We start from the raw sequence: 17114 nt of genomic DNA on the forward strand, positions 1-17114 counted from the left end.
GAAGTAATTGTTTGAAAATCTTTTCATCCACCGAGCAACAATGGCATCCACAAGCACCAATAGAAGCAAGGCAAAAAAGGGTTCTAAAATGCTCATAAAAGGAGTCGAATGGAAAGCCCCAAAATTCAAGGTAGTGCTCACAGTTGCAGAATCACTTGACATTCACGAAGCTCAATCGAAAATCCCTCCTAAGGTACTTCTTATTAATGATATTTGTTCTCATTTCAAATGTGTTGTTCAAGAAATTGGTACATTAGATATGGATAATGCCCTAGGTCAATTATGTGTTGATGGAGCTCTAAAACCTGAGCACAAACACTTAGAAGAAAAAGGCTTGACCCATATTTCACACCTACCAAGAAGTTTCCAGGTTAAATGGGTTAGATATGTTTTGAGCCATGTTCATAATGGTTAGTTGTGGTTGGAACAACCCGTATTGATAACCAAAAAGATGATTCATAAAATCATGGGTTTGCCTATGCTAAGAAAAGCTAAAACCACTAAAACCCTAGGTCAGGATGAGTTACAGAAGATAACCCTAGTAGAGTGGGATGGTAGAGGACTAAAGCTTAACAATATATCTGACGTGGAACTCAGATTTGGCATTTATGTGATTGCATATAAGTTATACAGTTCCAGCAGATTGAATAGTGTACCGTGTGAAGCTGTGGATTTAGCATTTAAGATTGGAAAGAAAAATCTTGAATTTGATTTGTTAGAATTGCTGTTAAGACAACTGAATAAAAATATGGAAAGGATAAGGACTTCCAAGAATAACCCCTGTAAATTTGGTTCTTTGTTAATTTGTTTATTCTTTTATGTACAAAAGTTTTTTCCATCAAAAGGATCTGTAGTATGGAGGAAAGACACTCCAATTTTATATCAGATTAATGAGTTCATAGTAGAAATGGGTGAAAATTTTGACAAAGTCATGGATAACTATTTTGAAGATTTCAAGGAAAGGATGAATAACAAATTCAGAATTCATCCTAAGCTTGTTGAGGATTACAAAGATGATATCTGTTTCATGGTAGACTGTGATCATGTGTACATACAGGCAGTCATACCTCGAGTGGCATGGGTAAAACCATTGCCTTATGAATTAAATATTGATGATGCAAGAGATATAATTGAGGCACTGGTCAATGAATGAGCTATCCCTAACATTCCTGCCTTTGGAACCTATGATGAAGCAAAGGTCAGAATAGCACTTGAAATCAAGCTACCTCAGGCAATAAGCAAAGGCAAGAGGAAGATAGCCAAAATGAAAACTGCTACTGGTCCTCTTATGCTAACTAAAGGTAAAGGCGAGGATGAAGAAGATGATGAAGAAGGAGGAGAAGAAGAAGAAGAAGATCAATAATCTGCAAGAAAAGAACCTCTAAAGAAGAAAGGTAAGGTAACCATTACCAAACCTAAGAAGACGCCTACTGCAGTATTCTCAAGGAGGACCAAGAAAGGCAAATAGGAACCTATACTGGTCAGACCTTCACTCACATTTGAGGAAAGGCTCAAACAATTGGAAGAAGTGGCAGGCATCACAAATTTAAAAGCTTTGAAATTTGAAACAAGAATAGATGCTGAGAAAATGCAGATAGAGGAACTGGTACTCTCCAAGATGGGAAAATGGAAATACTCCCTGGACCAGCTTGCCTCTCAAATCTCCAAGGAACTATTGGAAAGATTGCAACCAAGATGGGAAATAGCCACCAAAACGGTGAAAGATATCTATGAGCAATCTCTAAAAAACCTTCAACCAAATCTCACTGGAGCAGAAATAAAGGCTGCAATGAAAAATCATGAAGGAAAAATGATGATCAGATTCTACACTTGTTTGATTTTAATCAAAGACATTGAGCATGTTGTAAATGATGCAAAAAACATGTGGAAAAATATCTATCATCTACATAAGCCCAGTGAAGATCTAGTAGAAATCTAGGATGATGACAACAGTGACAGTGATGATACAACTGCCTCTCCATCCATCACAGTCTCACTAGGAGAGCTGCATGCATTAATGGAGGAAGACAAGGAAGAAAAAGAGGAAGAAGCTGAAGAGGAAAATAAGGAGGAAGATGATCTAGTAAAAATTGCAGCAATAGTCATTGCATCTCTTCCTCACTCTCCACCTAAAACTATCACATCATCAAGGTTGGAGTCAACTTCTGCAGGTTTGATAGCATCTTCATCAGATTTATCATTTGCACCTGCCACTTCATAGCTCCAGGTATCATTAGTGGAAGTGTCTACCACTTCATCTACTGAGCTACAACCCTCTTCTTTAGTCATCGAGCCAACCTCCTCTATTCCAACATCATTAGGCGACACATCAGTAAGTTCTACAATATTGTGAGTTCCAGCAATTTTGATAGCATTATCTACATCTACTTCAAGTATAACTAGTTTAGATACTGCTATAATAGGTATATCATCATTTTTGGGAAGTGTTCCAATTTTTGATCTGGTAAATACTTCTATTGGCATTCATTCTTCAAGTCCTATCCCAATTTTTGATACTAGCTCTTCTATATCTACTATTGTGTTTGTTCCTAAGATTAAACCAATGGCCACAGAAGTCAAACAAAAGCAACCATTAAGACTTATGATAATTGGAAATGAAATACTAGAAGAAATTAATTGAGACACAGATATAGTTATTCCAAAAATTGACTATGAAAATGCTACCATTGAAGAAATGAGGTATGCTAGTCAATTAATAGAGATGAAGGCTACACAGAAGCAGTTAAGATCTGAAAGGGATAAGGAATACAAAATAATAGAGGACGCCAAGAACATTATTATCGAGGCTATAGGTGTTGAAGTAGATTCTACTCAACACATTTTGATTTAATTAGAAGAGGCTGTAAATAAATTCAACGAGGACACCTCTGGTCAAGAAAAATTGATTGAAAAGGCTGAAAAGAAATTTGATAATAAGGTGCTTGAACACATTGCTCAGCACATTGCAATAAAATAGGTAGAATTGTCTACAATTTTGGCCAATTTTGAAAATTCTTTTAATAATGTAACTTCAGTTTTTGCCAAACTTTGTGATGTTACCGAGTACACAAAGGAGATCAAAGAAAAATTGAATAAAATTGATGAGGATATGAAGGGAAGTGCCCAAATATTGCAACTTGATCCCAATTCAAGTTTATCCCATTATCTCCAAATCAAAATTTTGTCAAAAAAGCAGGCAGAATTATTGAGAGAGGAAGAAAGGATCAGGTCTACCTTAATAGACATCCAGAACCTTATCCTTCCTATCATGGACACAATGCAAAAACACATTGTCCACTCCAAAGCATTGATCCATGACAACAATTTCTCAGTTGCAGATCAAATGATTGAACTTTCAGCAAAAGTTCAAATAGCACTCTCCTCCTGCAAAATTTTGCAAGAAAATTGGGATAAGACTTTGGCTCTTATTCTCAAGGTACATTCTGAATTCATCTCCCATTTTGGTATCTCTGTGTAAATATATATTGCTTAATTTGGCATTATTGTCAAAAAGGGGGAGATAGAGTTCAGAGGGGGAGATAGAGATATTTGTAAGTACTCTGAGCATATTGTATGAGGGAGATATATGTAAATTAGTACATCAAATCTTGTACATAAGTGTTTTTGTCACTAATGCCAAAGGGGGAGATTCTTGGAATTATGATATATTTGTCATTAGTGCAAACACTTATTCAATCCTGAATGCTTATCTTGCTCATCACTTAGTCTCAAGTATATACCGAGCATTCCAGAAGATATCGAGTGAAAAAGGTAAAGGAAGTTCAGCAGTGTTTACTGAGTGAAAAAGGTAATCAAAGCTCAGCAGAGTTTACTGAGTGAAAAAAGGTAATCAAAGTTCAGCAAATTTTACCGAGTGAAAAAGGTAAACAAAGGATTCAGTGTTTACTGAGCTAAGCAAGGTAAACAAAGAAGATAGTTTCTACCGAGTAACACTACATCTACCGAGTCACCAATGGCTACCGAGTTCCAAGCAATGTTCTGTGACTAGTATGAACCAAGTCTTTACTTCTACCGAGTGCATAACGATGCCAAGTAACATAGTGGATGTCGAGTATCATAAGGTCATTGAGTCAGTTCAGTGAACTCGAGTTTACTAATGGGCCGACTCAGTAATGTTTTTTTCACTTGTGTTTTGGCTGACCTTGACCTTGTAACTGTAAAATATTAGAATGGTATATATGTAATGTATGATATCATTTTTGGAATATATATAGAAATAAAAAATGGAATATGAATATATTGGCATGAAATAAGAAAGTATTGTTCGCATGAAAAGAAGGTATTACTATCAGCAACAGAGCAAAAGGAATATAGCAAGGTCAGCATAAGGAGTAGAAAAGTTATATCTATCACATTTGGTGATCAATGCAAAAGGATCTTATCAGAAAACAAGTTGTAAGTAGATCCACTGTTTCATCCTAACAGGTGAATCACTTTTTAAATCCTATAACAAGGTAGACTTAACAGTCTTTTGTAAATCTCCTAACAGAGTGCATACTTCACTGTATGTTTGTAAATCCTCTAACAAGGTGGATCTAGTAGTCCTACTTGCTCCTAACTGGGAAGATCACCAGAAGTGCTCATCGTAAGCTTTAACCAGCCAACTTCATATTGCAGTAAAGAAGTTTTGTGGGCATCATCCCCACCCCAGTTTTACTTTCTAATTGGAAGGTTTCTGGGTCACCAAATCATTGTGTTCATGTGTTATGAATGATTGATCTTTCATTTATGTAGTAGATTAGATGAATGAATGATAAATGGTTAAAATGCATAAAATTTTATACTTTACTGATTCACCCCTCCCCTCTCAGTAACACATTTCATCCTGAATATTTCCAACATAGATGAGAAGGTTTGATCCTTGCAAAATACTTGCCAAGTATGGAAATAATGCTTACAAGATGGCAATTACTAAAGACATTGGACAATCCCCATCTTCAATGTTGTAGATTTTATTTCTTATAAAGGACTTGTTCAAGAAGCTGATCAGAGTCTTCAAGAGGTCACACAAGATGTACCAGATCTACACCTAATCCCTACTCCACCTTTGCAACTAGATAGGATACTGGATTCAAGGGTCTACAAATAGATTTGAAAGAAGGACTACTTGGAACATCTTGTCAAATGGCTTGGTAGGGATGACGTTGAAACTACTTGGATTCGAGATCCAAACTTCAAGAGATTGGGTTTTGAGTCCACCTTACCTAATACAAGGATGGATTAACTTCTTTTTGTTTGGTTGAGTATGGTAATTACCAGTCCAAGTGATTTTTTGTTTGTCATTGATCTGATGGGTTGAATCTATGATGGCGATTTGATTCTAGGTGACTTTTTGGTCATGTGTGAGACTTTCTATAGAATGCCCTAGAATGATGACACATTGCTAAGGGCAATTGAATTTTGGGAGGTTTTTGGTTGAGCACGAGACTACTTATAGGGTGTTCCGAAAAGTCAACACGTGACTAATCGTAGATCACATCATCACCACTAAAGTTAAATGTTTGTATTAACCAAAGTGGTAATGGTTTTTTTTTGCAAATTCATGAACTTTGTTTAAAAATTTGGTGATAGAAGGATTGATCATGAGGTTGTAAGAAATTCTTATTTCATTAGGGAAATACTTTTGATAGTACACTAGAGTGGGTAAATGAAGAAAGATCAGTTGCAAAACTAATAAGAAGTTGCAAAATTTAGTTTTTCCTAATATCAGGGAAATGTTGAGGAAGTGGATGAGCTAGAAAATTTTATAAAAACCTAGTGGCATTTCTAATGCAGGGTTGGGAGTTATAATTAGTATTTTTGTGCAAGTGAATCCAAGAATTACTGCCCAATTTTAAATAGATTTATAGTTTTGGATTAATAGATTCAAATAATCATTTTTGTGTTCAGTCCTTATTGGTCATATTATTATAGTACTTTTCCATTTAGAGTTTAAGTTTGTACGTGTTTATTTAATTAGGTTTTGAAATTCATTTGTAAATATTCTGTGTGTTGGTCCAGTTTTGACCATCTTTGCAAGAATGGCTCCCCCATGAGTTTTTACCATGAGTTCTTCATGGTTTTAAGAGAAATGAGAGTGGAGCTAATGTACATAATTTTTTTGGGCCCTACAGAGTTGGCTAAGTAGTACAAATGTGATGCCGTAGGCAAGTCATTGACACTTGGTTAGGCAATCACACCATTGGCAGGAAGGTTTTGGGGTTTGAATGTGGAGGATACTTCAAACCAAAAGTTGCAAAAGGAGGAGGGATGAGTGTTGTGAATATATGTTAGAAGGTCTCATAACAAGTTTTGTTGAAGGAATAATGAAGAAAGACTAAGAAATAAAGTTTGCAAGTCAACTTGCAAAGGCATTTGGTGAAGGAAGAAGCTAAAAGAATTGGTGTAATTAGGTAGTGAGTAGTTAGAGGATAGGATAGGGATCTTCTAGAGACTAGAACACTAAAGGAAACCCTAATTTTCTAAGAGAAATCCTGAGTAAGTCCTTGAGAAAGTAAAGACTAAAGAAGAAAACTACCTAACATTACATCACTATCATTGATGAATTGGTAAATATCATTGATCAAGTATATGCTGAGAATCTTGAATCCAATGACAAGTTAATGGATTAGTCAACAAGAAGAGTTGAGACTAAGGTTATGGAAAAAGTTTTCATAAATTTAGCTAAGAAAAATGTGTTATTGTAGGAAAAAACACAAATAATGATGGATATTATATAGAGGGTACAACATATGTACACAGTTTTGATAGATGTGCCAAGGTTTACAGACAATATTTAGGCACAAGTAGATAAAACTTAGGTTGATATGAAAGCATCCAATAGTATTATCTTAGAGTTGGGATGATCTACCACTAATCACTACAATATCCTACTGAATTCTTAAGGAACATTGATTGAGCTTCAGATAGCTGATAGCACAATGAGATCCAAATTGATCTTAATTTAGGAAATGATGATACCTCATTTAGAGGTCATATAGAGAGAACTAAAAACAACCTAGGATCTTATCACAAAATATCATAACTTATTAGTGGTTGAGAGTCTAATGGATTTACCTGCAAGACTACAATTTCATAATCAAATTTTGGAGGCAACAAGAACTACATGGAATCATGCACTGGCCATGATTGCTAGAGTTCATAAGGAATTGATTGAAATACATGGATTACTTCAAATCTTTCAAGCCCCGCAAAAATGACATAAAGTGTTCAAAAACAAGGGGGAAATATATATAAGAGGGAAATGTGTATGGAAGAGAGAATGTATTAAAGAAAAAGAGAGGATATACACGTATAGTATAAAGGTTGTAATGAATTTATTCATTATTCATAAGCCATAAGACATAGGGGGAGATATCATTTTATCGGATTGTATTGATATGAAAACATAATATAAATATGATAGAGGTTTTTTTTTTCCACTAATGTCAAAGGGGGACATTGTTGGTATCTCTAACCATTGTTTTCTATTAGTGTCAACCACTTAGTCATTTATAAGGTAGAATCAGATGGGCATCACTATGAACAGGCTACTCTACATAGGTTGAGACATGTACAAAAGATAACATATATTGAGAAATTTCTATAGAAGCCTAGTAAGTGTATGGTCACAAAGTAATATTATATGTACCGATCTCGTTAGTGACTGAGCAAGTTATTAGTGACTGAGTAAATTCCAAGTATACAAGTACCGAGTGATATAGTATGTGCCAAGCACAATGCTAGATTGTGGTGACTGATTAGGGAAGTACTGTACATACTCCATAATTCCTTAGCAAAAATACCTATATAAAAGGGCTTAGGGTTAGGGATTATTTCATAAGTTGTGATGCAAAAATTGGCTCTTGCAGTGGTATTGAGTTGTAAAGGATAATTGTAATCAGGTTGTAATTATTGAATCATAATAATATTGGACTTGTTGTTTGGTGGACGTAGCTTAGGGATTGGGTGAACCACGTTAAATTTTGGTGTCTTGTATTCTTTTCTATGTGATCTATTATTTTTATTATATTGTTTATATTTGCATGTAATTTTTATTTTTGTCTATGGTTAAATCCTAACAAGTGGTATCAGAGCAAGGTTGCTTTTTAGTTATCCTTTGTAGGAAAGTCTCATGGTTGAGTGGGAGTGATGGCAGACAAGGGTAAGTTAAGGGTTGACAAGTTTAATGGACATAACTTTCAATTATAGAAGATGCAAATGGAAGACTATCTTTATCAAAAGGATCTATGGAAGCAAGTGGAAGGAAAAACCAAGAATCACGGATCTATGAAAAATGACAAATGGGATATCTTAGACAGAAAGGCACTTGGAAGAATTCAATTATACCTAGCACCATCAGTGGCATTTAATATTACAAAACCAAAGATGATGGAAGAGTTGATGGAAACCTTAGTGAAATTGTATTAAAAGCCCTCTGTTTAAAATAAGCTATTTCTCGTGAAGCATTTATTTAATATGAAAATGGTAGAAGGTGGATCTTTTGTAGATCATTTAAATGAGTTTAATACTATTACTAGTCAGTTATCTTTTATGGGTGTTAATTTTGATGAGGAAATTAGGGCTCTCTTGATTTTGTGTTCTTTGCCTGAAAGTTGGAATAGCTTGGTAATGGTTGTGAGCAATTCCATTTCTAGATCTAATACTCTAAAATATGATGATGTGATCGGTGTTATTTTGAGTGAGGAAAGTTGTACGAAATACTCAGGTGGATCTACACCAGGAAGTGCTTTAACACACAAAGTCAAGGTAGAACAACTAAGAGAGGAAGTAATTCTAGAAATTGTGGGAAATCAAGAGGAAATTCAAAAGGGAAGAGGTCTCAATCAAGAGGACCAAATGACTTCTGGTACTGTGGGAAAACAGGGCATAAAAAGAAAGATTACTAGACTCAAAAGAAAAATGAAGGGGAAAAGCAAGATGGAGACAAGGAGGTAAATGTGGTAAGTAACAAATCCAAAGAGGATGCTTTGTTTGAGTCTTTAGAAAGTGTTGATGATTCATGGGTTTTAGATTTTGGTGCTTCATTTCATGCTACACCTCATAGAGGTTATTTTACTAATTATGTCCAAGGGGATTTTGGGCTTGTTTTGGGGGATAATGAACCATGTCAGATTTTTGGAAAGGAAAAAGTTAAGATTAAGTTGTAGAATGGGAATCATTGGCTACTACATGAGGTAAGACATGTTCCAAGGTTGAGTAGGAATTTAGTTTTAGTAGGGCAACTCGGTGATGAGGGTTGTGTAGTTACTTTTAATGATAAAAATTGAAAGGTTTCAAAAGGTTCCCTTGTAGTAGCAAAAGGTGTGAAAGTAGGCACCTTATATCTTTGTATAGGTCATATTGTTCCTTCTACTTTAATTGTTTCAGAGAAAAATGAATGTTCAGGAATAGTTGCTACAATTGAGCATGAAGAACAAATAGTTGTTGTAGATTCTAATACAGTGTTGTGGCACAACATATTTGGGCACATGGGTGAGAAAGGTATGAAAGTAATTCATTCAAAGAAAGGTTTACCAAGTCTGAAATGTGTTAATATGGATTTCTATGAAAGTTGTGTATGGAAAAAAAAAAGAGAGTAAGTTTTGTGAAGATCGAGAAGGAAAATAAAAGGGAGAAATCAAAGCTTGTGCATATAGATGTATGGGGACAAGCTCAGGTATCTTCCCTTGGTGGCTCTTATTATTATGTTACATTTATTGATGATGCAACTAGAAAAGTATGGATTTACTTCCTTAGACAAAAATATGATGTATTTCAAAATTTTAAGAAATGGAAATGCTTGGTTGAAAATGAGACTGGTAAGAAATTAAAATGTCTCATATCTAATAATGGTGGTGAGTATTGCAGTAATAAATTTGAAGGTTATTGCTCCACTAATGGTATTCATAGATAGAATATTGTTCCAAAGACTCCATAGGAAAATGGAGTGACTAAACACATTAACAAGACTATAATGGAGCGTGTAAGGAGCATGAGGTTGCATGTTGGGTTGCCCTTAAACATGTGAGTGGAGGCTATAAATACTTCTGTATATTTGATTAATAGAGCTCCCTCTACTCCTTTGGGTTGTGGTATTCTAGAGGAAGCATGGACTGGTAAGAAGGTGAGTTATTCTTTTTTCAAAACTTTTAGTTGTGAAGCATTTGCTCATATAGATTTTGAAAATAGAACCAAGCTTGAAGCCAACTCAAAGAAATGTGTATTTGTTGGATATGACATTGATTAATTTGGTTATAGGCTTTGGGATCTTGGAAATTGTAAACTTGTAAGAAGCAAGGATGTAATATTCAATGAGAAAGTGTTGTACAAAGATTTGCTACAATAACATGAGAAGAAAGAAGATGATTATGTAGTGGTAGATGATACTCCAAAAGATGATGTTCTAACCATTCATCATGATGTGTAACAACCGCAACAACAAATACCACACACACCAGTGAATATTAGATAGTCAAGAAGGCTAATTAGACCTTCAAAAATATTTTCTCCTTCCTTGTATTCTATTTTTCTTACTAATGCTAGTGAACTTGAATGTTATGATGAAGCTATGTAGGTGGATACTAAGATTTAGTGAGAGTCTGCAATGAAAGATGAAATGGACTCTTTGTTGAAAAATAAGATATGAGATTTATGCAAGTTGCCTGTAGGTAAAAGAGATATACAAAATAAATGGGTTTACAAGTTGATATAAGAGGATGGAGGTTAGAAAATATTTAAAGCTAGGTTAGTTGTAAAATGATTTTCACATAAAAAAGGCATTGATTTTGATGAGATAGTCTTTCGTGTTGTTAAAATGACTTCTATTCGCACCATTTTAAGTATTGTAGCTACTGAAGATTTTCATTTGGAGTAGGTTAGTGTTAGAACAACCTTCATTCATGATGATTTGGATGAAGAGAGATATATGGCATAGGCACAGGGCTTTGAGCTCAAAGGTAAGGAGAACTTAGTGTGCAGATTGAAGAAAAGTTTATATGGCTTGAAGCAAGCACCTCGGCAATGGTATCTAAAATTTGATAAGTTTATGCATAAGCATAGATACAATAGGTGTCATTTAGATCATTGTGTTTATTTTAAGAGGTTGGATGATGACAGCTGTTGGTCTGACTTTTTGTGTAGTAGAAGTTTTTAGTTAAATCATAGAAAAGTCAAATGTTCTATTCCTAAGTGAAGCATAGGGTTTTGGATAAATCATCCGTAAGAAATAATAGTCATATAAACCCTATATCATCTCTATTCATAAATTGTCGGGTGCAAAATTTTGAAATTTCAAAAGAAACGAATATGCTATTACATTCCTTTTCTTTTTTTTCCGGGTTACCTTTCTTCCTATTTGTCCCAACCGTCAGATCCGGCTAGATCTACCGTTGGCGTTACCTCGCTATGAAGAGTTGCATGCTTATTAAGTATAGCGAGGTAACGAGTATTGAGTATTTTAAGCGGCGGGACCGTAAAGTGAAGATACGACGATCGGAGATTTGCTTATTAAATGATTTATTGTGCAGGTACACTTTGCAAGTTACCGTCCAAAAAGGATAGGGACCCACTAGAATATCTGACATTAGAGCCGGAATGATGGTTTTTCCGGATGTTCTGCCACCTCACTATCAGAAAATTCAGGCACTTCACCGTTAGTGAAGTAGCGAGGCCACGTGAAAATCTGAAGATGATGACATTGCATCTTGCTTGTATCATAATTACATCAGGTGGCATGATCAGTCATAAATACCGTTGTCAGAATCAGTTTTAATTGACAGAAGTGATTACTAGGTAACCCTTGCATTTTTCGGCACAGAATCCTTTTAAGTGCCGAAGCTCGCTACCTCGCTATTGGAAAATTTAGGTGCTTCACCATTAGCAAGTTAGTGAGGCCTCGTAAAGTGGTAAAAGATCGGCAAGATCTTTGGTGACGTGGAATGACAGATGACTATGATAAATTTTGACATGTGCCAACTATGCAGAGATCCGATTCTCATTAATGCCTATCTGACTGAATGTACAAAAAAATCCTGAACATCAGCTTGAAGTGGATCAACGGAGCTCGCTACCTCGCTATGACAAGTTGCATGCTTGTTAAGCCATGTGACATAGCAAATATAAATCAGGAGATCTTGTGTTTCTTCTTCACCTATGATTTGGTAAGTGATCAACGGCTATCATCTCCTCGCTATGAAGAGTTGCAAGGGAGATAATTATAGCGACATAGCGAGTTGGGCCCGCCACCTTCTTTCTTAAGAAGCCCTGTAGCATATCTTTCGATCATTTCTTGATCTGATCAACGATTGTCGCTGCTTCGCCATGGCAAGGTGCTCGTTCTTTATGCATAACGAAGTAGCGACATGCTGACATGTGTTCTCCGTCGTCAGTGGGTCCAAATATAAGCGCCATCAAAGAAAGAATTCTGTACGGAGCAAGTTCTCATTGGGTAAAATAACTGACATGGAAAATATAACTCCTAGTTGTTCTCTCTGTACCACATGATCGTAGGATCTTTATAGATTGACGACGCAACTTTAAATGAAAAATGTAGTGCCACTCTCTGTATTAATTAGACAAGAAAGCTTCGTCCGTGAGGAAAAAAAGAGTATAATACAGAGAGATTTCATCAGTTTCATTTCACGCGAGAAAAGATTTGGAGCCATTCTTGTGGAGAAGCCATTACTGAAAGAAAAGCATGCCAAGGTTTGATAAAAATTGTCAAGTTGTCTGTTCGCGGAAAATTTGCAGGAATACAGAGGAAAACAGAGACAGAATTCAAGTAAGTAAAACTACCATCATCTTCGTGAGCTTTTAAGTTCTAAAAAGATAGCCCAAGATGCCTCTGAAGAAGGGATTTTCAGGTGCAATAAACTACTTGGATAGAAATGTGCATGATGATTTGCTTGAGTTACTTCCTGAGTCTACTGTAGAAACAGTGCAAGTTAAGAGGTTAACCTCACTGAACCCTAGGCTAAGGATCACTGATGGATTGTATGATAAGGGTAATTGGGTTCAGGATGCTCAAACTTCTCAAACTGGTTTGATTTTATTCAAAAAAAGGTTTGCGGAAAGGAAGTTATATGCCCCTCATGCCAATATATGGAATTTTGATCTTGGAAAGCTTGTTGTCCCCAGTGTGTTTATGGATTTTGACCTGCTTGAAGCTATAGCAAAAAATTATGACCAAGCCACTAAGGTAGTGAGAAGAATGGATGGTGAGGCTTTAGTTACCATCAGTCCCGAGGAGATTAGGAAGGTTTTCAGTCTGGGACCTCTCACCATGTATCATGTGCCCATTAATTTGATAGAGTTAGAAAAAGAATATATATCCAAAAGGGATGTAGTTAGACAGGGTGCACTGAAAGCCCACATAGGCCGGATTGGAGGCCTCCCAACCATAACATCGTCTTCTAAAGAACCATTCAAGAAATCATGCTTTAATGCCAGGGCAGTAGAGATATATAGGACCCTGTGCAGAGTCTTCGGAGAGGGCGAAGAAGATTTTATTCCGGTGAGCTTCATGTATATGATCACCCAAATATCCTCTTTTGTTGTGGAAATAATTTTTGATTTTGCATCTTACTTGGCTAATGAGATTCACCAGGGATTGGTGGGGATTGCAAAGGGCAAGGTGGAAAAGGTTTGGGGTTAGTACTCCCTATTGATGCATATGTTTCTTTTTAAAGGGGCCACTTATTTTGGTAAAGAAATGGTTTTAAATAGGGAACAAGAGGGGGAGGCACTGCCAGTCCAATTATGGAGTGCAGACATGACTTGGGAAGCAGAAAATGCTAGCTTTGTTAGATTTGATAGGCACTTTGCCTCCAAACTAAGATGCCTCATATTGAGTGATAATCCCAGAATTCCTAAGGCATTAATGCATCTTGTTAGGCCTATGGACGAACCCCATAATCTAAAAGTTTCACATAATTGGGGAGATATTATCCCATATTCAGTCTCAACTGTCATTAGGGTCTATGGATTCAAAGGAACACCCCATGTACTACCCTATCAGGTACCTTTAAAGGTAGGGATAGCTGAATTTTTGTGGCAGTTGGGAGGAGTGGAGGAGGCCTTTTTGCACAAAAGGGGGACAAGATCAATTTTTCCTACTTGCACTATAGCCCACCAATTTGTGATAACTAAAGAAGGGTGGATCTTTCTCCACAAAATTTTGGATCAATATAAGATGGCAGTGTCTCATGCTCATTTTTGTGATACAGAAGGTTTCTTTAACTCTTCTCTTAGATTTAGAATCAAGGTTCGTCCAGATCAGCATGAATTCTATTTTCCTGAAGATATAATAAGAAATGAATATTCTCTCCATGAGAAAGAAATAAAGAAAGAAAAATGGAGAGTCTATTCAAAAGTTTTGGAATTCATTAATTGTTTTGACAAAGATTACAGTCCTCTTAGTAATGCTGCAACCAATGCAGATAAGATAAATAAGCTCATGAGTACTTTCTCTGAGATAATGGAAGTAATGAATGAGAAGAAACAACATTTTATTGATTCTTTTCCAGATAAAGCCAGAGAGGTTATGAGAAAATTGGGTTTCACCCCCAACATTGGAATGGGTCCACTGGTGGTACGAAAGAAGACAGGATATACTATTGTTCGGCAGCAGGTGCCCATTGTACACAAAGAAAAAAAGATAGTTGAATCCACCAGTTCTGTCCTGGAAGAAAGACCCCTTGAACCTTCTCCCAAAAGAAGAAAAATAATAAGGGAAGAAGAGTCCCCTAATGAAGGTTACTCACCTTCTCAAACCCCAATGAGAATTGAGGAAGAGCAGCTCACCAATGAGCAATTCGAACAAATGGGGTCGCAAGGAGAAATTTTTGTTACACAAGCAGAAATTGATGAAGGGAACCCCTAGGAACCTTCTGTGCCAAGTTTTGAATTAACTATAGCAGATTTTAGAGGAAGGGAATTGGACCCTATTTTGGAACAAGCCAGTCAGCATTTTTTGTCTGATAACAGTTTTGTAAGATCTAGGGCTTTCCATCAGTTTGCATGGAGGGTAAACATGCACATTTTTGAGCAAAGGTGTAAGAATATGAAAACAGAACATCCAGAAATGGATGAGGCCTCCATCCAAAATCAAATAAAGGAAAAAATGGTGCAAGAGTTCCAAAATATAACCCCTGATGAGGGTAGATAGATGGTAAAAAATGCTAATGTTTTATTATTGCCCAATTGGGATATTGCTGATGCATTAATTTTTAATTCTGTATCAAATAATTTAGGACTCCAGGATCCAAATAAAGAGGAGTTCTTGGGTACAACATTCAACAATGATCAAGCTACCCTTGTTATGTGGTCCCTGAGAAGAGGATCCAGGACTACTTCATCATAGCCTGATGATTCAGGACTAACAGGGAGTATCATTGTAAGGAGAGTTGCTGATACTTCAAATGTACAGGCAGCCCACATGAATGTGGATTATTCTAAATTTGCCTTGGCTACTGCAGAAAGAGAAGAGAAGGAAATGATTGATATGCACAATAAATATGAAATAGTGGTGGATGCTTATAATCAAGAGGTAAAAAGGAGAATTGAGCTGGAAAACAGGGTATCTCAATTGGAGAAGATACTTGGAAAGAGGAAAGTGGGAGAATCCAGTACACTGAGAATTGCATATCCTCCACAGTCATCTGTTGGATTAACCCCTATTATTGAGATACCTGACACCCCTAAAAGACCCCAATTCTATACTGTAGAGGAATTTGAAGTAGAAAAAACCAAATTACATGAGTGGCAGATAGAATTTAGAAATCAGCAGGAAGAGAAATGGAAGCAGGGTGTGACATATTTGAGGGATAAAATACAATGGTCAACTTTTTATGATCAGTTGACAAGGATTGTAACCCTCATGGATGAGTTGAATAAAGAAAGGGATGGACTAGACTCTCTTGCACAGAAATGGAGACAGCGAAATAATGATGTTACAATTATATGTATATCTACAGTCCAAATGCCTTATCATCAGGTTGAAAAGATTTTTGATTTATTGAATAAGTTAGAAAATTTTTAAAATGAAAGAGATTCTTTACAGAGAAGATTAATACTCTGTTTTTCAAAATATCTTGCTGAAAAATTCACCCTATTTCCTTGTGCTTTAGAATCTGTTGATACAGTAAAGGAAAAAGAAAAATGGAAAAAGGAAATGGATGAATTATTCGATAACAGAATAATAAACATCATCAGTGAGATTGGCCATTGGTTTTGGGTAAAGACAAACGAAGAGCTGGTAAAAGTACAATTTTACTATACTGCTATGATAAAAGAATTTGATGATTTAGAGAAAAATGCAAATTCTTTAATAAAGATACAAAGAGAAACTCTAAGTTTTGATTGGCCAGATGATGATACTTTTAATAACTGGAAAAATCAGTTTAGTGAACAGATGTCAGGAGACAATGAAGAAGAAGATACAAAAGTAATAGTTACCCTTGTAATCAGCAACGATGACATGGAAAACCCCTAGGTTAAAGTGAGTTTGTAGGTAACAGAAGAGGATACATCACTTACAGACCTCATGGGTATGTACTCCAAAAGTGAAGAATGATTGTAAGGTCAGATCGTGCTCTTGTCTCAACAATTCAGAAGCATAACAGAAAGGAACCCGCCAAGAAATATTGTTATTTTGTTTTTGTCTTTCTTTTGAAAGGACACCTGTCACCTTCTTTAGCATGAAGCTTGTTGCATCTCACACTATTTAAGTGAGATCCCAAGGCTAAAGAATGGTCTGAATTCTGCTTTTACTAAGTATTGTGCTTAGTTCTGTTTTGGGTCCAAACATTTGGAAAGCATGTTTGTAGTATACTTTTCTGTCAAAATTTCTGAGATATAGATGAATGTAGAAAGAACTGTGCTTCTTTTCTGAAGGTCTTTCTGAGTCTATTGTAAAGGATATACCATTTTCAAAGGAAATGAATACAAATTATGAATTGTCCCCATATCAGTTCTTTCTGAATTTTGTCTCCTTTTAAATACTTAGCTACCTTGATGTTGTGTGAGTAAAAGCTTATGCAATTGATTGCAATATAGTAAGGTTGTACATCCATTTGTTATTGCTGTTAATTCAATGGATTAAATAAAGGCTCTGA

This window comes from Cupressus sempervirens, chromosome 6 (genome assembly GCF_028749045.1).
Source record: "Cupressus sempervirens isolate cs-2001-9-10 chromosome 6, ASM2874904v1, whole genome shotgun sequence".
Taxonomy (NCBI): Eukaryota; Viridiplantae; Streptophyta; class Pinopsida; order Cupressales; family Cupressaceae; genus Cupressus; species Cupressus sempervirens.